Below are 27299 nucleotides of genomic sequence, written 5' to 3' on the forward strand. Positions count from 1 at the left end.
TGATAATTAGCGATGTGGAGCATCTTTTCATGTGTCTCTTGGCCATCTGTATTTCTTTTTTGGAGAACTGTCTGTTCAGTTCCTCTGCCCATTTTTTAATTGGGTTATTTGTTTTTTGTTTGTTGAGGCGTGTGAGCTCTTTATATATTCTGGACGTCAAGCCTTTATCGGATCTGTCATTTTCAAATATATTCTCCCATACTGTAGGGTTCCTTTTTGTTCTATTGATGGTGTCTTTCGCTGTACAGAAGCTTTTCAGCTTAATGTAGTCCCACTTGCTCATTTTTGCTGTTGTTTTCCTTGCCCGGGGAGATATGTTCAAGAAGAGATCACTCATGTTTATGTCTAAGAGGTTTTTGCCTATGTTTTTTTCCAAGAGTTTAATGGTTTTGTGACTTACATTCAGGTCTTTGATCCATTTTGAGTTTACCTTTGTATATGGGGTTAGACAATGGTCCAGTTTCATTCTCCTACATGTAGCTGTCCAGTTTTGCCAGCACCATCTGTTGAAGAGACTGTCATTTTGCCATTGTATGTCCATGGCTCCTTTATCAAATATTAATTGACCATATATGTTTGGGTTAATTTCTGGGGTCTCTAATCTGTTCCACTGGTCTGTGGCTCTGTTCTTGTGCCAATACCAAATTGTCTTGATTACTATGGCTTTGTAGTAGAGCTTGAAGTTGGGGAGTGAGATCTCCCCTACTTTATTCTTCTTTTTCAGGATTGCTTTGGCTATTCGGGGTCTTTGGTGTTTCCATATGAATTTTTGAATTATTTGTTCCAATTCATTGAAGAATGTTGCTGGTAATTTGAGAGGGATTGCATCAAATTTGTATATTGCTTTTGGCAGGATGGCCATTTTGACGATATTAATTCTTCCTAGCCATGAGCATGGGATGAGTTTCCATTTACTAGTGTCCCCTTTAATTTCTCTTAAGAGTGACTTGCAGTTTTCAGAGTATAAGTCTTTCACTTCTTTGGTTAGGTTTATTCCTAGGTATTTTATTCTTTTTGATGCAATGGTGAATGGAATTGTTTTCCTGATTTCTCTTTCTATTGATTCGTTGTTAGTGTATAGGAAAGCTACAGATTTCTGTGTGTTAATTTTGTATCCTGCAACTTTGCTGTATTCCGATATCAGTTCTAGTAGTTTTGGAGTGGAGTCTTTAGGGTTTTTTATGTACAGTATCATATCATCTGCAAATAGTGACAGTTTAACTTCTTCTTTACCAATCTGGATTCCTTGTATTTCTTTGTTTTGTCTGATTGCCGTGGCTAGGACCTCCAGTACTATGTTAAATAACAGTGGGGAGAGTGGGCATCCCTGTCTGGTTCCCGATCTCAGTGGAAATGCTTTCAGCTTCTCGCTGTTCAGTATAATGCTGGCTGTGGGTTTATCATATATGGCCTTTATTATGTTGAGGTACTTGCCCTCTATTCCCATTTTGCTGAGAGTTTTTATCATGAATGGATGTTGAATTTTGTCAAATGCTTTTTCAGCATCTATGGAGATGATCATGTGGTTTTTGTCTTTCTTTTTGTTGATGTGGTGGATGATGTTGATGGATTTTCGAATGTTGTACCATCCTTGCATCCCTGGGATGAACCCCACTTGGTCATGGTGTATGATCCTTTTGATATACTGTTGAATTCTGTTTGCTAATATTTTATTGAGTATTTTTGCATCTACATTCATCAGGGATATTGGTCTGTAATTTTCTTTTTTGGTGGGGTCTTTTCCTGGTTTTGGTATTAGGGTGATGTTGGCTTCATAGAATGAGTTTGGGAGTATTCCCTCTTCTTCTATTTTGTGGAACACTTTAAGGAGAATGGGTATTATGTCTTCTCTGTGTGTCTGATAAAATTCCGAGGTAAATCCGTCCGGCCCCGGGGTGTTGTTCTTGGGTAGTTTTTTGATTACTGTTTCAATTTCTTTGCTTGTAATTGGTTTGTTTAACTTTTGTGTTTCTTCCTTGGTCAGTCTTGGGAGGTTGTATTTTTCTAGGAAGTTGTCCATTTCTTCTAGGTTTTCCAGCGTGTTGGCATATAGGTTTTCATAGTAGTCTTTAATAGTTCTTTGTATTTCTGTGGAGTCTGTCGTGATTTTTCCATTCTCATTTCTGATTATGTTGATTTGTGTTGACTCTCTTTTTCTCTTAATAAGTTGGGCTAGAGGCTTATCTATTTTGTTTATTTTCTCAAAGAACCAGCTCTTGGTTTCGTTGATTTTTGCTATTGTTTTATTCTTCTCAATTTTGTTTATTTCTTCTCTGATCTTTATTATGTCCCTCCTTCTGCTGACTTTAGGCCTCATTTGTTCTTCTTTTTCCAGTTTTGATAATTGTGATGTTAGACTATTCATTTGGGATTGTTCTTCCTTCTTCAAGTGTGCCTGGATTGCTATATACTTTCCTCTTAAGACTGCTTTCGCTGCGTCCCACAGAAGTTGGGGCTTAGTGTTGTTGTTGTCATTTGTTTCTATATATTCCTTGATCTCTATTTTGATTTGTTCATTGATCCATTGATTATTTAGTAGCATGTTGTTAAGCCTCCATGTGTTTGTGAGCCTTTTTGTTTTCTTTGTAGAATTTATTTCTACTTTCATACCTTTGTGGTCTGAAAAATTGGTTGGTAGAATTTCAATATTTTGGAATTTACTGAGGCTCTTTTTGTGAGCTGGTATGTGGTCTATTCTGGAGAATGTTCCATGTGCACTTGAGAACAATGTGTATCCTGCTGCTTTTGGATGTAGAGTTCTATAGATGTCTATTAGGTCCATCTGTTCTAATGTGTTGTTCAGTGCCTGTGTGTCTTTACTTATTTTCTGCCCGGTGGATCTATCCTTTGGGGTGAGTGGTGTGTTGAAGTCTCCTACAATGAATGCATTGCAGTCTATTTCCCTCTTTAGTTCTGTTAGTATTTGCTTCACATATGCTGGTGCTCCTGTGTTGGGTGCATATATATTTAGAATGGTTATATCCTCTTGTTGGACTGAGCCCTTTATCATTATGTAGTGGCCTTCTTTATCTCTTGTTACTTTCTTTGTTTTGAAGTCTATTTTGTCTGATATTAGTACTGCAACCCCTGCTTTCTTCTCACTGTTGTTTGCCTGAAATATGTTTTTCCATCCCTTGACTTTTAGTCTATGCTTATCTTTGGGTTTAAGGTGAGTTTCTTGTAAGCAGCATATAGATGGGTCTTGCTTTTTTATCCATTCTATTACTCTATGTCTTTTGATTGGTGCATTAAGTCCATTTACATTTAGGGTGACTAGTGAGAGATATGTACTTATTGCCATTTCAGGCTTTAGATTCGTGGTTACCAAAGGTTCAAGGTTAGCTTCTTTAGTATCTTACTGCCTAACTTAGCTCGCTTATTGAGCTGTTATATACACTGTCTGGAGATTCTTTTCTTCTCTCCCTTCTTATTCCTCCTCCTCCATTCTTCATATGTTGTGTGTTTTGTTCTGTGCTCTTTTTAGGGGTGCTCCCATCTAGAGCAGTCCCTGTAGGATGCCCTGTAGAGGTGGTTTGTGGGAAGCAAATTCCCTCAGCTTTTGCTTGTCTGGGAATTGTTTGATCCCACCATCATATTTAAATGATAGTCGTGCTGGATATAGTATCCTTGGTTCAAGGCCCTTCCGTTTCATTGCATTAAGTATATCATGCCATTCTCTTCTGGCCTGTAGGGTTTCTGTTGAGAAGTCTGATGTTAGCCTGATTGGTTTTCCTTTATAGGTGACCTTTTTCTCTCTAGCTGCCTTTAAAACTCTTTCCTTGTCCTTGATCCTTGCCATTTTAATTACTATGTGTCTTGGTGTTGTCCTCCTTGGATCCTTTCTGTTGGGGGTTCTGTGTAATTCCATGGTCTGTTCGATTATTTCCTCCCCCAGTTTGGGGAAGTTTTCAGCAATTATTTCTTCAAAGACACTTTCTATCCCTTTTCCTCTTTCTTCCTCTTCTGGTATCCCTATAATACGAATGTTATTCCTTTTGTATTGGTCACATATTTCTCTTAGTGTTGTTTCATTCCTGGAGATCCTTTTATCTCTCTCTATGTCAGCTTCTATACGTTCCTGTTCTCTGGCTTCTATTCCTTCAATGGCCTCTTGCATCTTCTCCATTCTGCTTATAAATCCTTCCAGGGATTGTTTCACTTCTGTGATCTCTTTCCTGACATCTGTGATCTCCTTCCGGACTTCATCCCACTGCTCTTGCATTTTTCTCTGCATCTCATCCCATTGCTCTTGCATTTTTCTCTGCATCTCTGTCAGCATGTTCATGATTTTTATTTTGAATTCTTTTTCAGGAGGACTAGTTAGGTCCGTCTCCTTCTCAGGTGTTGTCTCTGTGATCTTTGTCTGCCTGTAGTTTTGCCTTTTCATGGTGATAGAGATAGTTTGCAGAGCTGGTACAAGTGACCGCTGGAGGAGCTTCCCTTCTTGTTGGTTTGTAGCCTTTTCCTGGGAGAATAGCGACCTCTAGTTGCTTGTGCTGGGCAGCTGTGCGCAGACAGGGCTTCTGCTTCCTGCCCAGTTGCTTTGGGGTTTATCTCCACTGTTGCTGTGGGCTTGGCCTGGCTGGGGCTGTTCCTCCAAAATGGTGGAGCCCCGTTGGAGGGGGAGCGGCCCGGAGGCTATTTATCTCCGTAAGGGGCCTCTGTGCTCCCTGCTGCCCAGGGGGTTAGAGTGCCCAGAGATCCCCAGATTCCCTGCCTCTGGTCTAAGTGACCTGTCCTGCCCCTTTAAGATTTCCAAAAAGCACTCTCCAAACCAAAACAACAACAGCAACAATGAGAGAGGGAACAGAAAGAAAGAGAAAAAAAAAAAGGAAAAAAAAGGAAAAAACAAGCGATTTTTTTTTTTTTTTTTGTCCTCAGGTGCCGGTCCCAGGCACCCGCTCACTGGTCCTGCTGCCCTGTCTCCCTAGCACCAGGGTCCCTGTCCTTTCAAGGCTTCCAAAAAGCACCCACCCACCGGTCCCGCAGGGAAGGAACGCTCGATATTCTTTGTCCTCAGGCACTGGTCCCAGGCACCCGCTCACCAGTCCCGCCGCCCTGCCTCCCTAGCACCGGGGTCCCTGTCCCTTCAAGGCTTCCAAAAAGCACTCACCAAAAAGAGAGAAAAAAAGGGGAAAAACACGCGATTTCTTCTGTCCTCAGGTGCTGGTCTCAGGCACCCACCCACCGGTCCCACAGGGAAAAATGCGGGATATTCTTTATCCTCAGGTGCCGGTCCCAGGCACCCGCTCACCAGTCCCGCCGCCCTGCCTCCCTAGCACCGGGGTCCCTGTCCCTTTTAGGCTTCCAAAAAGCACTCGCAGAAAAGAGAGAAAAAAAAAGGGGAAAAACGCGCGATTTCCTCTGTCCTCAAGTGCCGGTCTCAGGCACCCGCCCACCGGTCCCGCAGGGAAAAACGGGGGATATTGTTTGTCCTCAGGCGCCGGTCCCTGCCACCCGCTCACCAGTCCCGCCACCCTGCCTCCCTAGCACTGGGGTCCCCGTCCCTTCAAGGCTTCCAAAAAGCACTCGCCAAAAAGAGAAAAAAAAAAAGGGGAAAAACGCGCGACCTCCTCCGTCCTCAGGCACCGGTCTCAGGCACCCGCCCGCTGGTCTCGCAGGGAGAAACGCGGGATATTCTTTGTCCTCCAGTGCCGTTCCCAGGCACCTCCTCACCGGTCCCGCCACCCTGCCTCCCCAGCAACGGGGGCCCGTCCCTCTAAGGCTTCCAAAAAGCGCTCGCCAAAAAAAAAAAAAAAACCGCTCCGGTTTCTCTCCACCCGCCGGGAGCCGGGGGGAGGGGCGCTCGGGTCCCGCCGGGCTGGGGCTTGTATCATACCCCCTTCACAAGGCACTGGGTTCTTGCAGTGTGGATGTGGTCCGGATGTTGTCCTGTGTCCTGTGGTCTCTATTTTAGGAAGATTTTTCTTTGTTATATTTTCATAGCTCTATGTGTTTTTGGGAGGAGATTTCCACTGCTCTACTCACGCCGCCATCCTGGCTCCGCCCCCTCGAATAAAATATTTTTAAATAGGTTTTAACAGAATCAGAGATTTTGACTTCCGCCGAAGTCCCCACGCGGTGTCACGTCCCATCTCTCGCGGCAGCATGGCCTCAGTGCACCAGGGAAAGCAGTCCGGGCCCTCTGCTGATGCGGGGCTGGGCCAGGGTTCTGAGCACACTCCACTGGCTCAGAGACGCTCAAGATGGTGGTGTGAGTAGGGCAGTGGAAATCTCCTCCCAAAACCATATATATATTTGAAAATACAACAAATACAACTACGCCTAAAAGAGAGACCAGAGGATACAGTACAACAGCCAGGTTACATCTACATCTGCAAGAATTCAGCATCTCATGAAAAGGGTAAGATACAAAGCCTTGACCCAGCGGGACCTGAGCACTCCCCCCACCCCAACTCACTGGTGGGAGGAGAGGAGTCAGAATGGGGAGGGAGTGGAAGCACAGGACTGCTAAATACCCAGCCCTAGTAATCTGCACTGGGAGCACAGACTCACATTGCATGGTGTACTGGATATTAGAGAAATGGAAAAGTAAAATCTGAGATGGACACTGTGAGTGGGTCCCCACAGCCGGCTCCCCTGAGACAAAAGAAAAGCGAGTGCTTTTTGAAAGGCTTAAAAGGACAGAGGCTTAACAGCCTGATGGACTTGCCTGGCACACTCAGCCCAGCAGGCTGGGAATCCTAAGGAGCTTCAGGTGCCCTAACCCCCTGGGAGGCAATGCAGCCCTGAAGCCTCTCACGGCAATAAGCAGCCTGCCATTCATTCCCCCAGCCAGCGCTGCCCTGCCACAATGGCGGAGCAGCTGGAGAGTGGCCATGCCCACAACAACCGTCCAGAGTCTCTTTCCAGTGCACAGATACTCAGCCAGACCCAGAGGCTGCCGCTGGCGTGCAGCTGCCTGGCACACACAGAGGAAGCCAGGGCAAGGCATGACGGGGCACCATTCTCACAGTAGAACACACCCACTGTGCCTGCCACTCCCCGCAGGGATCTGGGCTACCCCAAGGGCTGCCCGACCATGGCAGCTCAGGGGATTAACCCAGAGACTGCACCCTGTGTGCAGGTAAGTGACACAGGCAGTGGAGAAGGGCAAGGTGACCAGCAAGCAGGGAGGGACTTTGTTCTCCCAGCTGACACACACACAACCTGCCTATGACCACCTCTATCACCATGAAAAGGTAGAAGAATCTGGTCCAGTCAAAAATCACTCAGACAACCCCAGAGAGAGGGCCTGGGAAAATAGATATAACAAATCTTCCTGAAAAAGAATTCAAAATAAAAGTCATAACTATGCTGATGGACCTGCAGAGAAATATGCAAGAGCTAAGGGATGAAGTCCGGAGGGAGATTACAGAAATGAAATAATCTATGGAAGGACTTAAGAGCAGACTGGATGAGGTGAAAGAGACCATTAATGGAACAGAAATCCGAGAACAGGAATACAGAGAAGCTGAGGCAGAGAGAGATAAAACGATCTCCAGGAATGAAAGAATATTAAGAGAATGATGTGACCAATCTAAACGGAACAATATTTGCATTATAGGAGTAGCAGAAGAAGAAGAGAGAGAAAAAGGGATAGAAAGTGCATTTGAAGAAATAATTACTGAAAACTTCCCCAAGTTGGGGGAGGAAATAGTCTCTCAGACCATGGAAGCCCACAGATCTCCCAACACAAGGGATCCAAGGAGGATAACACCAAGACACATAATAATTAAAATGGCAAAGATGAAAGACAAGGACAGAGTATTAAAGGCAGCCAGAGACAGAAAAATGGTCACCTACAAAGGAAAACCCATCAGGCTATCATCAGACTTCTCAACAGAAACCTTACAGGCCAGAAGAGAATGGTATGATATATTTAATGCAATGAAACAGAGGGGCCTTGAACCCAGGATACTGTATGCAGCACAATTATCATTTAAAAATGAAGGAGGGATTAAACAATTCCCAGACAAGCAAAAGTTGAGGGAATTTGCCTCACACAAACCACCTCTACAGGGTATTTTAGAGGGACTGCTCTAGATGGGAGCACTCCTAAGGCTAAATAGATGTCACCAGAGAAAATAAAATCACAGCAAAGAAAGCAGACCAAACAAATACTAACTAAAGGCAAAAAATAAAATCAACTACCCACAAAAGCAGTCAAAGGAAACACAAAAGAGTACAGAATAAAACACCTAACATATAAATAATGAGGATGAAGAATAAGAAGGGAGAGAAATAAAGAATCATCACACTGTGTTTATAATAGCTTAATAAGAGAGTTAAGTTAGACAGTTAGATAGTAAAGAAGCTACCCTTGAAACTTTGGTAACCATGAATCCAAAGCCTGCAAAGGCAATAAGTACATATCTTTCAATAATCAACCTAAATGCAAATGGACTGAATGCACCAATCAAAAGACACAGAGTAATACAAAGGATAAAAAAGCAAGACCCATCTATGTGCTGCCTGCAAGAGACTCACCTCAAACCCAAAGACAAGCATAGACTAAAAGTCAAGGGATGGACAAAGATATTTCATGCAAACAACAGGGAGAAAAAAGCAGGTGTTGCAGTGCTAGTATCAGACAAAATAGACTTCAAAACAAAGAAAGTAACAAGAGATAAAGAAGGACATTACATAATGATAAAGGGGTCAGTCCAACAAGAGGATATAAACATTATAAGTATATATGCACCCAATACAGGAGCACCAACATACGTGAAACAAATACTAACAGAATTAAAGGAGGAAACAGAATGCAATGCATTTATTTTAGGAGACTTCAACACACCACTCACTCCAAAGGACAGATCCACCAGACAGAAAATAAGTAAGGACACGGAAGCACTGAACAACACACTAGAAGAGATGGACCTAAGAGACATCTACAGAACTCTACACCCAAAAGCAGCAGGACACACATTCTTCTCAAAGTGCACATGGAACATATTCCAGAATAGACCACATACTATACACAAAGACCCTCAGTAAATTCAAAAAGATTGAAATCCTACCAAACAACTTCTCACACCACAAACATACAAAACTAGAAATAAATTGTACAAAGAAAGCAAAAAGGCTCACAAACACATGGAGGCTTACCAACATGCTCCTAAATAATCAATGGATCAATGACCAACTTAAAACAGAGATCAAGCAATATATGGAGACAAATGACAACAACAGCACATAGCCCCAACTTCTGTGGGACGCAGCAAAAGCAGTTCTAAGAGGAAAGTATATAGCATTCCAGGCCTATTTAAAGAAGGAGGAACAATCCCAAATGAATAGTCTGAAGTCCCAATTATTGAAATTGGAAAAAGAAGAACAAATGAGGCCTAAAGTCAGCAGAAGGAGGGACATAATAAAGATCAGAGAAGAAATAAATAAAATTGAGAAGAATAAAACAATAGAAAAAAATCAATGAAACCAAGATCTGGTTCTTTGAGAAAATAAACAAAATAGATAAGCCCCTAGCCAGACTTATAAAAAGAAAAAGAGAATCTATACACATCAACAGAACCAGAAATGAGAAAGGAAAAATCATGATGAACCCCACAGAAATACAAAGAATTATTAGAGAATACTACAAAAACTATATGCTAACAAGCTGGAAAACCTAGAAGAAATGGACAACTTCCTAGAAAAATACAATCTTCCAAGACTGACCAAGGAAGAAACAGAAAATCTAAACAGACCAATTGCCAGCAATGAAATTGAAGCAGTAATCAAAAACCCATCCAAGAGCAAAACCTCTTAGCCAGATGGATTTATTGCAGAATTTTATCAGACATACAGAAAAGACATAATACCCATTCTCCTTCAAGTTTTCCAAAAAATAGAAGAGGACGGATACTCCCAAACTCTAAGAAGCCAGCATCACCCTAATACCAAAACCAGACAAAGACCCCACCAAAAAAGAAAATTACAGACCAGTATCCCTGATGAGCATAGATGCAAAAATACTCAACAAAATATTAGCAAACCGAATTCAAAAATACATCAAGAGGATCATACACCATGATCAAGTGGGATTCATCTCAGGGATGGAAGGATAGTACAACATTTGAAAATCCATTAACATCATCCACCACATAAACAAAAAGGACAAAAACCACATGATCATCTCCATAGACACTGAAAAAGTATTTGACAAAATTGAACATCCATTCATGATAAAAACGCTCAACAAAATGGGTATAGAGGGCAAGTACCTCAACATAATAAAGGCCATATATGATAAACCCACAGCCAATATCATACTTAATAGCAAGAAGCTGAAAGCTTTTCCTCTAAGATCAGGAACAAGACAGGGATGCCCACTCTCCCCACTGTTATTCAATATAGTACTGGAGGTCCTAGCCATGGCAATTAGACAAAACAAAGAAATACAAGGCATACAGATTGGTAAATAAGTCAAACTGTCACTATTTGCAGATGACATGATACTGCATATAAAAAACCCTAAAGACTCAACTCCAAAACTACTAGAACAAATATTGGAATTCAGCCAAGTAGCAGGATACAAAATTAATAGAAATCTGTGGCTTTCCTGTATACTAACAATGAACTAACAGAAAGAGAAATCAGGAAAACAATTTCATTCACAACTGTATCAAAAAGAATCAAATACCTAGGAATAAACCTAACCAAGGAAGTGAAAGACCTATACCCTGAAAACTACAAGTCACTCTTAAGAGAAATTAAAGAGGACACTAACAAATGGAAACTAATCCCATGCTCTTGGCTAGGAAGAATTAATATCATCAAAATGGCCATCCTGCCCAAAGCAATATACAGATTTGATGCAATCCCTATCAAATTACCAACAGCATTCAATGGAACAAATAGTTCTAAAATTCCTATGGAACCACAAAAGACCCTGAATAGCCAAAGCAATCCTGAGAAGGAAGAATAAAGTGGGGGGGAATCTCACTCCCCAACTTCAAGCTCTACTACAAAGCCACAGTAATCAAGACAATTTGGTACTGGCACAAGAACAGAGCCACAGACCAGTGGAACAGAAGAGAGACTTCAGACATTAACCCAAACATATATAGTCAATTAATATTCGATAAAGGAGCCATGGATGTACAATGAGGAAATGGCAGTCTCTTCAATAGACAGTGCTGGCAAAACTGGACAGCTACATGTAAGAGAATGAAACTGGATCATTGTCTAACCCCATACACAAAAGTAAATTTGAAATGGATCAAAGACCTGAACATAAGTCATGAAACCATAAAACTCTTGGAAAAAAACATAAGCAAAAATCTCTTAGACATAAACATGAGTGACTTCTTCATGAACATATCTCCTGGGCAAGGGAAACAAAAGCAAAAATGAACAAATGGGACTATATCAAGCTGAAAAGCTTCTGTACAGCAAAGGATACCATCAATAGAACAAAAAGGTATCCTACAGTATGGGAGAATATATTTATAAATGACAGTTCCAATAATGGGCTGACATCCAAAATATATAAAGAACTCACGCACCTCAACAAACAAAAAGCAAGCAATCCAATTAAAAAATGGGCAGAGGAGCTGAATAGACAGTTCTCTAAAGAAGAAATTCAGATGGCCAACAGACACATGAAAAGATGCTCCACATCACTAATCATCAGAGAAATGCAAATTAAAACCACAATGAGATATCACCTCACACCAGTTAGGACGGCCAACATCCAAAAGACAAACAACAACAAATGTTGGTAAGGTTGTGGAGAAAAGGGAACCCTCCTACACTGCTGGTGGGAATGTAAATTAGTTCAACCATTGTGGAAAGCAGTATGGAGATTCCTCAAAATGCTCAAAATGGAAATACCATTTGACACAGGAATTCCACTTCTAGGAATTTACCCTAAGAATGCAGCAGCCCAGTTTGAAAAAGACAGATGCACCCTTATGTTTATTGCAGCACTATTTACAATAGCCAAGAAATGGAAGCAACCTAAATGTCCATCAGTAGATAAATGGATGAAGAAGATGTGGTACATTTACACAATGGAATATTATTCAGCCATAAGAAGAAAACAAATCCTACCATTTGCAACAACATGGATGGAGCTAGAGGGTATTATGCTCAGTGAAGTAAGCCAGGTGGAGAGAGACAAGTACCAAGTGATTTCACTCATAAGTGGAGTACAAGAACAAAGAAAAACTGAAGGACCAAAACAGGAGCAGACTCACAGAACCGGAGAATGGACTAAGGGAAAGAGACTGGTGAGGATGGGTGGGAAGGGAGGGACAAGCGCAATAAAAGGCATTACGATTAGCAGACATAATGTAGGGGCTGAGGCATGGGGAGGGCTGTAGAGCACAGAGAAGACAAGTAGTGATTCTACAGCGTCTTACTACGCTGATGGACAGTGAGTGTAATGGGGTATGTGGGAGGGACTTGATGATGGGGGGAGTCTAGTAACCATAATGTCACTCATGTAATTGTAGATTAATGATACCAAAAAAAATTCACTGAGCATCAAAAGAAAAAAAAGAAAGAAAGAAGGAAAGAAAGAAAGAAAGAGAGAGAGAGAGAGAGAGAGAGAGAGAGAAAGAAAGAAAGAAAGAAAGAAAGAAAGAAAGAAAGAAAGAAAGAAAGAAAGAAAGAAAGAAAGAAAGAAAGAAAGAAAGAAAGAAAGAAAGAAGAATCAGAGATTGTAATTCCAGTCAGTTATAAAGTGACTTGTATTCTTGTACACATATTCATGCACACAATTTGTAATGGAAATATGGCAAAATAAATCATTATTTCAGTTGTGAAAAAAAGTTTAGAAAATTATGAGAAGACTAAAAAGATATTTTGTAAAAAGTGACCAATCTTTAATTAAGCCACCAAACAACTGCCCAGAGAATAAAATAATTCATCAAAGGCAGATTAAAAAAAATAGCAAATTTTTGCTGACTCCTGCCATGAGACACTGTCCAATTAATACTTGGGTATATATAGTCTTAAAGATCTTCCAAATTTATGAAGAAGCATCATCAATTCAGGTTTAAAAAAAACAAATTCTGGCATAGATTTTTTTGAATCTTTTACATGTGGCAAAAAATAATTCCGGTTAGTTATGAAAATGATTTCTATCATGCCAGATGGTGCTCCATTTATGTTCAGTAAAAAATCTAAATTTATTGGAATTTCAAAACAAGAGACTGATGTTTCCCTATTGCTTCATTCCACCATATGATATATATTGAAAATATTTGTGCTTATTTTCAGAGGCAGTCTCTATGAAAAGTGTCATAGATACAGTTGTTAAAATTGTTCAGTGTATACATTTAAATGCCATGAATCACTAATTTCTGGAAAGGAATAGAAAATGATAAATGTGATGATCTTGTGTCTTTATCTATGTTCGTTGGTTGGGTCGTGAAGGAGTTTTTTACAAAAATTTACTATACTGTCAATTCCAATTCAAAATTTTCTTGAAACAAAAGGAATATTTACCAAATATTTAATAATTGAAGTGAAAACTTGGCACAGTTTCAAGATGGCAGCATGACAGAGTGTATATCAATGATACCTTAATAAAAAAATGTATTATCAATCTAAAAATTAAAAAAACAAAACAAAACATGGCAGTGTGATTTATGTTTTCTCACTGATATCACAGTGTATATGAATAAGAAAAATTTAAAGCTTAAAGGAAAGAAAAAGCTTATTTGTGTCCTACCTAGAAAAGTACAAGAATTTACCTTTAAATGGAAACTTTTCATATACAAATCAATAAGAATGATTTTATGTTTTCTAATATAAATCAATATGCAACACATTTTTAATTGTAATAACCAGCATTATGTAAATTATCTGTAAAACCTATAAGAAAAATTTGAAGAATGCTTTATTTATATTGATAAACTTACAGTTACTTTTCAATTTATGCTATACCCCTTTAAATTCCAAGTTAATAATATTGAGTTGATGTAAATCAGTGAATTGACATTAACCTGGACACAGTTTAAAACTGATATGCTTTTGCTTCAAACAGTTTTTTAAATAAAGATGAATTCGTTTGGTCAACTGGAAGTGAATATTTAAGAAAAATGTTATTTTTGGAACTTAATACAGTAATCAGACAACTTTTAAATATGCTTAGAACAACTTGGGTATGTGATTCTACTTTTTCAACTGTAAATATAAATACACATCAAATATATCCAATGAAAATTTAGTGTCCAGATTGAGCTGTGCTGTGAATGTAAAATACACCCTGGATTTCAAAGACTTGAAGAGACAACTATAAAAAGGAACATATTTCGTTAATAAATTTTTATATTGTTACATTTTGACAACATGGCATTTTGGAAATACTGGGTTAAATTAAGTACAATATTAAAATTTCACCTGTTTCTACCTTTTTAAATGTGGTTACTAGAGGATTTTAAGTTACATAGGAGGCTTGCATTATTATTCTATTGAACAGCACTGATCTAAAATCCCTCCCTTCTTATTAGTGCCAGATCTCCCTCTGGGAGGATTACCCAGTGATTAGGTCTGACAAGGGGGCAATTTAAGCCACTTGCCTCTTCTCTCAATTGGCACTATGGAAGCTGAAGGAGTCGGCCAAGGAGGTAGCCGTGAACCTCGGCGATCAGATGCTCGCTTACTCTTGGGACTTTGATTCTGGAGTAAGTGGTGCAGAGACAGGACTGTTTGGAAGTCAGACTCAGCATGTCAGTGGCAGTGTGTGGACCAGATGTTTTAATTCCCCAAACTGTATTGCTGCCGCTAATGGAGGTAAGGAGGATGGATGTTGGAGCATCAAACAGAATATCTACTAGAGAAGTTCAGCAGTGAATCAATTAGGTGAAGATGGTATTAAGTATCGAGTCTGAAGGGTTAGAGAAGCCTCCAAAGAAAGAGTAAACAAGAAGGGTGGAAGCTGGGAAGCTGGGAAAGGGGTGGAGCATGGAGTACAGTGTGAGCTGTTGCCAAGCATGAATGCTAGATGGTGGTGGCGTTTGAAGGAAACCATGTAACGATGAAGTAAGACTCAGGTAAGGACTCCGTGCTCGTCCTAACCGCAGTCCTGCTAGGAAAACCATCCTCTGAATTATGCACTGAATACGTAGGTTGCTCAAGAAAAAGGACTTTTTGGAACTACAATGTCTGGCCACCATGAAGGCAGTAGTGGGATTCCTGCTGACAAACGAGCGGCAGGCATGGCCTCCTCCCTCCTTCTGGTGTCCTGGAGGAAGAGTGCAGACCCTGCTCATTTCCTGTCCCCTCATTCTATTTCTTTATAGACCAGGTCGTGCGCTTCCCATCTATGAGATAGATTTTGTTCATGATCCAGAGAGATTGAAAGGTTCACTAGCACAATCCCTCTGGCTGTTATCTCACGTTTAATTAAGAGTCCTGCTTATAACTGGGCTCCTGCAGCCAAGTCCTTCCTTAGTTCCGCATTCACCTCCCTTTTTCTCCTGGGCCTGGGTCCCTGTCCCAGTGCACTGCTTGGGCTGCAACTTACTCCTCCCAGAGGCTGGAAATGTTCCTTCAGTCTCAACTCAGTGACCACAGCCCTGCTTCCTGGCCACCAACTGGTGCTGACCTCTGCCTGACTTACCTGGATCTCAGATGCCCCTGGATTTTCCACGGTTTGCTCCCCACCCCCTTTCTTGAAACATCCTGATACAAAATGGCCTGACCTCTTGGAGACTTTCTATCCACTTTAACTGACAATTCCTTTGGACACTCTTCTGTCCACAGACCTGAACTTCTGCACATCGCCTTTGCCCAAGCCTCCTGTGTTGCAATTTACCCCTGGAAAACTTACTCCTGTCAGGAGCCACAAGATCATAGTCACTGATCCCCACAGATCCTTTGGGATGACCATTCTGTTATCTCAATTCTCTTTGCCTAGAAAAATCTTCCTTCAAGGGACTCAGTGAAACTCAGCCTATCAATCTACTTCTTACCAGCTTTTTTTTTGATGAATACCATTTCAGTTTAACAATTTCCCCCTTGTTGTTGCTTTTCCCAAGAGACTAGTTTCTCTGCACACCTTTCCCTGATTGAGTCTCATGAGTGCAAGGGTGTTTGTTCAGTTCGTTTGATATATTTCAAGTGCCCACAATTATGCCTTGGCACACAGTAGGTGTTCAATAAATAATCATTGACAAAATGAAAAAGACACAGACTCCTAAGAAGGGTCAATACACATTAGCAGTGACGAGTACCCATGTTTACATAAAACACAGAGCATACATCTTACTTACAGTGCATAGGTAGTATTGTTTTATCAATACTGGTCTTAAGACCACATCTCTTAATATATGGAAGCAGGGACTCTCTTTTTTCCCCATTTTGATGTGGTTTCATTTCTAGTCTACCTTTTCTCCATCACTGCTGAGCAACTTTATCAGCTATTGCCTGCTACTCATACTGATCCAGCAGACTTCACCTGACAGCCTTTCCTTACTATTTTCTTCCTGGCTTTTCTACAAAAGCCTTGTATCTGGTCTTCCTGACTCCTTCACTCTCCCCCATTCTCCATTCATCCTCTGCAAGTAGCCACTGATTTTCCTAACACTGTGATTACACTGGAGAGAGCAGGGGTGTCAGAATGGCTGGAAGGTGAGCACCACCCAGCTGTGTGAAGATGGCCATGGTACAGCCAGAGATAGAGCCCCTTTCAGCGGCAGCTCCTCATTCAGCAGTTTGCGGGGCATGGTACACCAGGATCATGACAGTTAAGCTTCAAAGCCTCACGTTCTTTCCCTTACCCAGCTTTGATTCCAAATCATTCTATTGTCTGAATCATTCAGCTGTGAGAACTTTGAGCTGTTGCTTCCTCTGGCTTCCTTAGTTGGAACCCCAGGCAGCCCTGGGCTGAACTGACTGACCCAGGGCCCCCAGTGAGAGTGACACTACCTGTTCCATTCCTCGGGCAGTGGAATGTCTTGGGAGCCAGGACACCTGGCTTCTAGGCCTGGCTCTGCCACTAGTTGCATGACTTTAGGCAAATCACATCATCTCTCTGGACCTCAGTTTTCACACCTGAGAAATGAAGGGGTTGCATTATATTAGTGATTCTCTACTTTTTAATTTTTTTCCCCTCCCCGAACACAGCCAGTGATGTATATTTCCTATGAGACACATGCCCACATACACTCCTGGGTACTAATTAATTTCATGTCTGTTCTTCCCCATTTATGAAAGCCTATCAGAATACAGGGGAATGGCAGAAAAAAGTAGAATGTGGTTTTTTTAATATTAAAAAAATAATCTACAAGCTTGGTCTTTGGACTGCAACACAGTTACACTTCTTGGGGACTTAATCACCCACCTTCAGAATATAAAGAGAGGGAGAAAGAGCACAAGAAGAGAAAGTGCACCACTTTAACGGTAAGAATGAGGCATTGGTCTCAGTCATTGAAAACATCCCATCCTGTAAGCTTCTCCTTAGCTGAAAAATGATACAAATAATTTTTATACACAGCCCCTAAATGCAAACTGATGACTTCGGCTCATGTTCAACTGCAGAAGCAAATACCTGCATCGATGCTGGAAGAAAACTTGACAGAAAGCATGTTATCTCCTATATCATTTCATGGAAAACCTTGACTGTGCAGATTTTGCCTCCTCCGCTGGCTTATGGATCCTCACGGAAGATGTGACTCTGCAGAATTCTATGCAGTCTTATTTACAGTTTCATGAGTCACTCTGCACAACTGCTTGATTTGTGAACTGAGATTGATAGCTGCTAATTGGTATCTCTTAGGTCTCGCCCAGCATCAAAGTGCTGGTGATAGCCTAGTTTAAACCTGTTACCCCCTTCTTGGCTTAAGGAACCTGCTGCTACCCTACCTAGTGCTGCTTTTTCACACTCCTGACTAAGAAGAGTGCTCTGCTCTGCTACATCAATAATTTTTCTTATTAACATTTGTACCTATCTCTTAGGTGTTATCCCTTTGTAAAAAAGGGATATCACTGTTATCTCATTGTAAGAATGTATGTAAGTATGTCAGCTACACATACTCAATTAAAAATATGTATAAACTGCTGAAAAATGAAGAGGACTAAGACAGTCCTTTCCTACCCATCACTGATTTGTCTGGGGCAGACCAAACAAGCTCAACCTCTAAATCCAAAGCCCAAGCTGATGACTCCTTCTGCTCCAGATTTGCCCAGTTGTTCTCCTACTCCCACCATCCAAAAAAGGGCTCAATTAGGTTCAATTAACTTGCAATAAAAAACCAACTATGGAACAGAGGCAAACAAAACATTCTTGTGTTTAAAGGTCTAAGAGGGGTAGAAGGGTTTTTCCCTCCCTGCTTCTCATTGATACATATTAACACATTTAATCATTAACAGAAGATCTTTCTTGTGTATGCTAATTCTACCTTCTGCAACTTTGATTCAACACCCCCCATCCAGATCATCCTTGTTTTTGTCATCTGCCTTCAACTTCTCTCTTCCCTGACAGGCTGTAAACTGCATGAGGGCAGAGATTGTGTGTGGTTCATCTACTGCTCTAGTACCACTGCCAAGAACAGTGACTAGTACAGGAGGGACTCATGTGGAATGCGTGAATGACTAGAAGATTGAATGCACAAATAAATGAATGAAATTATTCCTGTCTATTGATGTATCCCCCGTTAGCATGTAAACATGCTCTTTCTCCTTTTTTATGATAAACACTCACACAAACACTGAAGAAAAAACAAAAACAAAAACAAAAATTGTCAACCCCATGTACTCCTCTCCTGACTTGCAGAATATTGGAGGTATTTGTCAGCACTCACTATTTCCAATTCCTCACATCCCATCTCCCCAAACCTCTGCAGTCTGACACCTGTTGCCCCCACACGAGTGGAACCGCTTCCACCAACACCATCAAGAACCTATATGTTGCCAAATCCAAAGTGCCCACTGGCTTTCTTTTTACTTGATCTCCTGACTCCAAATCCTAAAAGCGTTTGAGCGTCGGCTGAATGAGTTTATTATTCTCATATGAGCAGAGGGGAGACAAAGATGTTATTTTTAAAACACAGGAATGACAGTAAAAATAGATGTGGCTTCAGTTTTTGCCAAGGTAATCAGTTTAAGGGGGACTAAATCCAAACCATTTAGAAATTATAGAGATGCATTTGTTTAATCATTCAAGTATTCATTTAAACACACACACACACACACACGCACGCACACACATCTGTAACGAATCCCTTCAATGTATCAGGCATTGGGGAAATCAGACAAGGCAGAAGATTCCCTTGGGTGGTTGGGTCATCTACCAGTAAGACAGCTAGTTCTGAACTTAAAAAATAATAATGAAACTATTGACATGTAATATTCATATAGAAAATGCACGTTATAAACATTCAGTTCAATGGATTTTCACAAACTGAACACACAAGTGGTAACAGCACCGGGATGAAGAAACATAACATTGTCAGAATTCCCACTGTCTTCTCTAGACCCCCATCACCTCTGCAGCAACCGCTATCCTGACTTACAGTGCAGACCTGCGTTGCCTGTTTTTGTTCTCTGTATAAATGGAATTATGCAGAATGCACACATTTGTGTGCCTCGCTTCTTTTGGGTGCGGCATGGTATTTGCAATATTCATTGATATTGTGGTAAGGAGTGTAAACACCTCATTCTCATTGCTCTGAATTCTCTTTTAGCAACAGCCTCTACCTCCCCACATGGGACCTCCCTTCCCACAAACAATAATTATGGCTTCCTCTCTCCCAATAACGTTTCCCATCCCCCCGTTCCCTGCTTGTTCCCCATAGCTCTTATTGCCATCTAACATTATATATATTTTACTTATTTATTTTGTTTATTATTTGCCCCTTGCCTACGATATAAATTCTGTGGAGTCAGATACATGCTCAGTAAATACCTTTTGAACAAATAAACCTTAGTTACTTCCTCATGGCACCCAGCCTGCCCATAGCTGGGGGAAACGCCATGTTGCCCAGACAAAACAGATGGGTCAAGAATTGCAACAAAGTGTCATTTAGCAGGAGGGGCCAACCTGATGTGGAGCCAGGTGTGGCTGTCCTACTGCGACATCTGTGCCACGACCATAAATGTCGATGTGAAAATCCTTCATAAATTGGCTTGCAAATGAATTTTAAAAGTTCATTAAAATTGAAAAAGAGAAAGGTCCAGAAATATCTATCAACAGGGACTATACATTGGGATATTGGGAACTTAGATGTGAGTTTTCTGGCTTTATAGGTATTTGTATTTTTTGAAATTTTATTAATAAAATTCATTGATTAAGTAATTAAAAATTAAAGAATAGCATGCCACAGTTAAGTAGAATTTATCCTAATATTGTAAAAATGGTTTAATATTTACAAGCTGATATTAAAGATATCAACATCAAAAGCCCTACAACATTTTATAAAAAGCTACAGATTTAGTATTACAATAATAAAAGAATGTCTGGCTTAAAGTAGGCACTCAAATAATTCTTGAATAAATAAATGAAAATATAATATGTTAAATAATCCCAGGAGGTCAAAAAAAAAAAAAAAGAAACCCCACAACATCAGTTAACTAATAAGTGCTGAAAAAAACATTAAAAAAAGAATTCAGCATCCATTCCCAGTGAAAATCCTTGGCAGCAGTTAAAGAAGGTTTCCATTTGTATGCCTCTCTGCAAACCACTGCAATCTGGTTTTTGCTGGCACCACGCCATGGAAACTGCTTTCCCTAAGGCGATCAGTGCCCTACATATTGCCAAATGCAGTACTCTTGGATGGGAACCAGTAAGTGTGTAATGAATTAAGGAATGGATGATAAAAGAATCTCTGATCAACAGTCAACCTCAGACTTAACAATAAAACACCAGAGTTGTCTCTTTAAAGTCAGAAATGAAACCAGGATGCATGCTATCACTATCATTTGATGTTTTTCTGGAAGCTCTAGCATAAACAAACAAAAAAACCATGGAGACAAAATAAGGTATAGCTATCAGAAATAAGGAGACAAAAATGATCTTTCCTTGCATGAAATGTAGGAGAATCATCCAAACAAACAATCAGAAATAGTAAGAGTTCTGGAAGCTTACAAAATAAACACACAAAGAACAATACTTTTCCCCAAATGCCAGCAAATGGAATGTCTCCGGAATTATGAATGATGAGACAGTTGAGAAAGTAAGACATAAAGAGGGTACAGAATGCCACGAATAAGAAGGAAAACCATGTAGGTAAAATTTATTGAACCCTGGCATTACAAATTTAAAAAGGAAGAGCTGTATGGAGAATAAGATTTTTTTTAAATCTGCCAAATGTGAAAAATAAATGATTTCCAGTGAGCTCAGGCTGTGAATTTTATGTTAAGTTCTAAGTGAAAGAGACAGGCTTGATAACTACCATGGGCAGATCAGGTACAGCATAAATATGAGAAAGGGTCAAATTGTTCAGACTGGGGCATTTTCCACTGGAAGGCATGTTCCAGTTCCCTTGTTGCAGTCTGTCATCTCTGACTGAAGTTCCTGAATTTGTAGCCTCAGCTGACCTGGGATGATAATTTTGCTCTCTTAGTAGGAAATTGACTTGACAATTGTGGGGAAGTGTAAAAACAAGTGTGGAAAGGATAGACAAATAAGTCAAACCTGTGGTATTAATACTTTTGTGTAAACACTCAGCAGTTAAGTTTTTATTGTCTTTGTGATAATAAGGGGTCTTTATGTATTATTTAAGTTCTGTGAAACACTTAAAAGAATTTCCTATATTAATATGCATTTATTTTCACATTCACTGACTGAATTATTACACTATTGCAGGCACTGAACATGGAGTGATGAAAAAGAGACAGATGAAATCCCTGCCTTCACGACCTGAAATTCTAATCAGAGAAGGGCACAGAAAGCAAACAAATACCCAACTAATATGATTTTAAAAGTGATTGATACACTGAAGGCAATAAATCTGGTTAAGGTGATAGATATGATATGGGTGTAGTTTAGATCAAAGGTTTATTAAGGAGGTATTTGAGCTGAGACCTAAAACATAAAGGAACAAACCACGCAGATGCAAAGTGGTCTATGCACAGGAAATAGGGAGTATAGAGTATATGCAGAAAGGAGCTTGGTATGTTCTAGAATCGGCAAGGCAGCCACCATGGCTGGAACCATAGTGAGTGATGGGGAGGCAGTAGAAAGCAAAGCAGGTGCCAGGTCATGTAGGGCCTTGTAGACCACATGGAAAAGTCTGATTTCATTTTTAATGTGAAGGGAAGTCATTGGAAGATTTTGATCGGGGGTTTCACGAGATCTGGCTTATGATTTTAAAATCCCAGGTCTACTGTAAGAGTAATAGTCTAGTGAGGAGGGGTATGAGTGGAAGCAGGCAGGCCAGTTGAGATGCCCCTTACAGTCTGGGTGGAAGATGGTATTGGCTTGGAAGAGGACGGCAGCTGTGTAAGTGGAGAGAAGCGAACAGTTGGGAGACATGATTTAAAGGTAGGGCCCAAGACCTTCCCTGTGGATTGACTGGGTGTGGGATGAAGTGATGAAAAACCTAGGGGAACTTGAGGGCTTTTGGATGACAACTGGATAGATGCTGGGAAAATCCTGGGGGAGGGGGGAGGGGAGGGAAAGGTTTGTCAAGGGGAAATCAAGAATTCTAGTTTGGACATGTAAAATTTAGGGTGCCTATTTGACACCCAGTAGAGATAAATAGGCAGCTGGACATGGGAAACTACAAATGTGTTATTAGCCCATAGATACAAGAAATAAGCTAACACAGGAAAGGATTTCCTGGAGTGATGTTGACGTCTGAGCTTAGCCCCAGGCATTCCAATATTCGGGGTGAGTAAGAAGAGGAGGAGGAACAAACAAAAGGATCGAGCAGGAGGCAGACAGAGACAGGATGTCCTGGAACTTGAGAGAAGAAACTGATGTGCCAAATGCTGCTGAGAGGGTTGAAGATGACGGCGGAACTTGGCGAATGGATCGGCAAACTGAAGGTCATCAGTGACCTCCCCTGAGAGGCTCCGTGGGACTTGTAAAAATCTGATTAGAGTGGGCAGTTGTGAGGTCAAAAGTACAAGTGGAGGTCTATACATCCTACGTCTAAATATATGTGTTATCAAGTGAGCAAATTGCTAAATATTATCTTCCTACTTTGACAAATAGACATTCATCATATTTTGAAAGGTGAGATTCAAATTTAGAATTCTCTGATTCCTCGAATTGCTCACCAGAATGAACTGGCACAGGAAGAACTGAACTGCTCCCCTCTTTTCCCCCTTGCCCTTCCCTCCCCTCTTTTCTTCCCTCCCTCCAGGCTGAACATCAAAGCTCCACCTACACACTGTTCCCTGACCCTCTGCCCTGGCAAACAGCCATCTCTCGGGTGTAGTGATACATATATCACATACCTTGGATATGGCAATAGGCCCTCACAGGCTCTGGGAGCCGGCTTAAGGCATTTAGACAGGGAATTCCAGGGTTCTAAGCATGCTGAGTGAGGTCTGGAGAGGGGACAAACTCCCAGGGGCCAGATTCCCTCATGGCAAGGAGCACAGGCAGAGGTGGCCTGAGGGGGACCCTCTAAAGCATGGAGACTAGGGGTGACATTGGAGTGGGTTAAAGAGAGGATGGGAAAATAAGAGCAAAGGAGCTGGAGAAAGCAGGTGTAGACAGCTTTTTGAAATGACTTTTCTGCAATGGGCTAGCATCTGGAAGGAGAGGGAAAGCCAAAGAAAACTTTGTCCTTTTTGCATTTTTGAAGACAGCACTTTTGTATGTTGATGGAAATGGTGGCCCAGAGGGAAGAGCTGAGGAGGAGGAGAGGGTGGGCTTAATGTCGTCAGGAATTTCTTCCACTGTAAAAGGAGGGAAAGCAGATTACACAGAGGCAGATATAGGTAGGTTGGTAAATCTGGTAGTGGGAAGAAAAAAGAATCATTCTTTTTTAATTGCTTCTAATAGTCACAGTTGCATAGTCCATGAGATCATCCATTGACAGCAGGAGAGGTAAGTTGTAAAAAGTTAGGTAGGACGCTTAAAAATGGTTAAAATGGTAAATTTCATGTGCATTTTACCACAATTAAAATATAGTTTTAAAAAGAAAAAAGACAAATAAATGACCTCCTCTCCCTCCTCCTCAAAAAAGAGCTATATGGGGAAAGAGGAGAGTAAATATACTAGGAAATGTATTATTAGCAGGCAGTACTACGTATTTCCTAGAGATTTTGAACATAAATTTAAACTGAAATCAATAAGCAAAATTGTGCATCTTTGTCCTGCTGGCATTCAGTTCCCAGGATCCAAACAGGTAAGGTAGGCAGGAAGTTGAGTTAAGAGAGTTTGATTGATATAAGACGATTTGTGGCTTTAATTAAAAATATTTAAGCAAATTTGATTGAAACTGGATATTTAAAAACTTCTGGATTAGTAACTAATTAGGTTTATTATTAGATTTGTACATAGTGTTTCAGTGCTTAGTGTTTGTTACATTTATAAGACATTTGAAGCACTGGAGAGAATCAAATTTGTAATTGTGGTTAAAAATGCCAGAGCTAAGGGAATGTTGTTAATCAAGTTTCTAAATGATGTTAAATATTTAGGAGAATTTACTGTGTCAAATTTACAAGCTAATTTATCACTGAGAGAACAAATAAAAATTAGTGATTAATAGATGCTGAAAAAGCATTCAACAAAATTCCACATCCATTCATGATAAAAACACTCAACAAAATGGAAACAGAGGGCAAGTACCTCAACATAATAAAGGCTATGTATAACAAAACCACAGACAACAACATACTTAACAGTGAAAATCTGAAAGCTTTTCCTCCAAGATAGGGAACAAGACAAGGGTGCCTACTCTCCCCACTTTTATTCAGCATAGTACTGGAGGTACTAGCCATGGCAATCAGACAAAGAAATAAAAGGCATTCAGATTGGTAATGAAGAAGTTAAAGTGTCACTTTTTGCAGATGACATGATATTGTACATAAAAAGAATCCACCCCAAAACTACTAAACTAACAACTGAATTCAACAAAGTTGCAGGATACAAAATTAACACACAGAAATCTGTGGCATTCCTATATACTAACAATGAACTAGCATAAAGAGAAATCAGGAAAACAATTCCATTTATAAGTGCATCAAAAAGAATAAAATACCTAGGAATAAACCTAACCAAGGAGGTGAAAGACTTATACTCTGAAAACTACCAGACACTCATGAGAAAAATTAAAGAAGATATCAATAAATGGAAATACATACCATGCTCATGGATAGGAAGAATTAATATTGTCAAAATGGCCATCCTGCCTAAAGCAATCTACAAATTCAATGTGATCCCTATCAAAATACCAACAGCATTCTTCAAAGAACTAGAACAAATAGTTATAAAATTCATATGGAACCACAAAAGACCCCAGATAGCCAAAGCAATCCTGAAAAAGGAGGAAAAAGCTGTAGGGATTACACTCCCCAACTTCAAGCTCTACTACAAAGCCACAGGAATCCAGACAATTTGGTACTGGCACAAGAACAGAACCATAGACCAGTGGAAAAGACTAGAGAGACCAGATATAAACTCAAGCATATATGGTCAATTAATATATGATAAAGGAGCCATGGACATACAATGGGGAAATGACAGCCTCTTCAACAACTGGTGTTGGCAAAACTGGACAGCTACATGTAAGAGAATGAAACTGGATTATTGTCTAACCCCATGCACAAAAATAAACTCAAAATGGATGAAAGACCTGAATGTAAGTCATGAAACCATAAAACTCTCAGAAGAAAACATAGGCAAAAATCTCCTGAATATAAATAAACATGAGCAACTTTTTTCTGAATGCACCTCCTCGTGAAAGGGAAACAAAAGCAAAAATGAACACATGGGACTACATCAAACTAAAAAGCTTCTATACAGCAAAGGACACCTTCAGTAGAATAAAATGGCATCCTGCAGTATGGGAGAATATATTTGTAAATGACATATCCGACAAGGGGTTAACATCCAAAATATATAAAGAACTCACATGCCTCAACAACCAAAAAGCAAATAATCGAATTTAAAAATGGGCAGAGGATCTGAACAGACACTTCTTCAAAGAAGAAATTCAGATGGCCAACAGGCACATGAAGAGATGCTCCTCATTGCTAATTAACATGGAAATGCAAATTAAAATAACAAAGAGATATCACCTCACACCAGACCAGTTAGGATGGCCAACATCCAAAAGACAAGGAACAACAAATACTGGCGAGGATGTGGAAAGGGGAACTCTCCTACACTGTTGGTGGGAATGTAAATTAGCTCAATCATTGCGGAAAGCAATATGGAGGTTCCTCAAAGAACTAAAAATAGAAATACCATTTGACTAAGAAATTCCACTCCTAGGAATTTATCCAAATATAACAAGATCCCAGATTCAAAAAGACATATGCACCCCTATGTTTATTGCAGCACTATTTATGATAGCCAAGATATGGAAGCAACCTAAGTGTTCGTCAGTAGATCAATGGATAAAGAAGAGGTGGTACATATACACAATGAAATACTATTCAGCCATAGAAAAAAACAAATACTACTATGTGTGCTAATCATAATACCCCTTAATCTGCTTCTCCTCCTCTCCCTCCCCACCCTCCAGGCTTCCTTGGGAAGAATTATCTTTTCTCTGACTCTTTAGCATCAAGTTTCTCTACTGTGGTTTCGCCATTAATTTAAACCTTTCTGTATTCTATCTTAGAGGAATTCCTCACCATTTCTGATTCACTGATAGGACTCTTTCTTGTTTTTTGGCAATTCTGGATCTATATGCAAAATTTGCATGTATACATAAATATAAGCCATTAATTTTTCTGTCATTTCAATGGAATTTTGGAATATGGGAAGGAGATACATGCACTGAGAAAATAAATGTGTGAGACTGGCATAAGAGGGCATCTCACAAGGAAGAGCCATATTTTTAGCACCTAAATTTGGGCCTTGGTGAATACAAGACTATCCCTAGAGTCACCTGTATTTTAACTAATGCTCAGTTTATTAAAGTTGTAAATTAGAAAACCTAGTTTTCCCTAAGTCCTTAACATGCAACTCATAGATCATATTGTTGTTTTTATAAGTCTGGCTATATCTTATCTGAAGTTAATCACTAATTTTTTTTTATTTTTGTACATTAATGTACAAGTACATGAGTAACATTGTGGTTACTAGATTCCCCCCATTATCAAGTCCCCACCATATACCCCATTACAGTCACTGTCTATCAGAGTAGTAAGATGCTGTAGAATCACTACTTGTCTTCCCTGTGTTATACTGCCCTCCCCATGCCCCACCCCCTACATTATGT

General features: G+C 40.2%; 1 long non-coding RNA gene across 1 annotated transcript in view; it reads right to left on the bottom strand.

Annotated features, from left to right (window-relative positions):
* LOC140844081 (uncharacterized) overlaps positions 1-27299 on the bottom strand; it is an 85452-nt gene that overhangs the window by 28597 nt on the left and 29556 nt on the right. Inside the window, exon 2 of the long non-coding RNA XR_012122256.1 lies at positions 16882-17007. This is a non-coding gene — a long non-coding RNA (uncharacterized lncRNA). The remainder of the gene's footprint in view (positions 1-16881; positions 17008-27299) is intronic.

This window comes from Manis javanica, chromosome 10, assembly GCF_040802235.1.
Source record: "Manis javanica isolate MJ-LG chromosome 10, MJ_LKY, whole genome shotgun sequence".
NCBI lineage: Eukaryota > Metazoa > Chordata > Mammalia > Pholidota > Manidae > Manis > Manis javanica.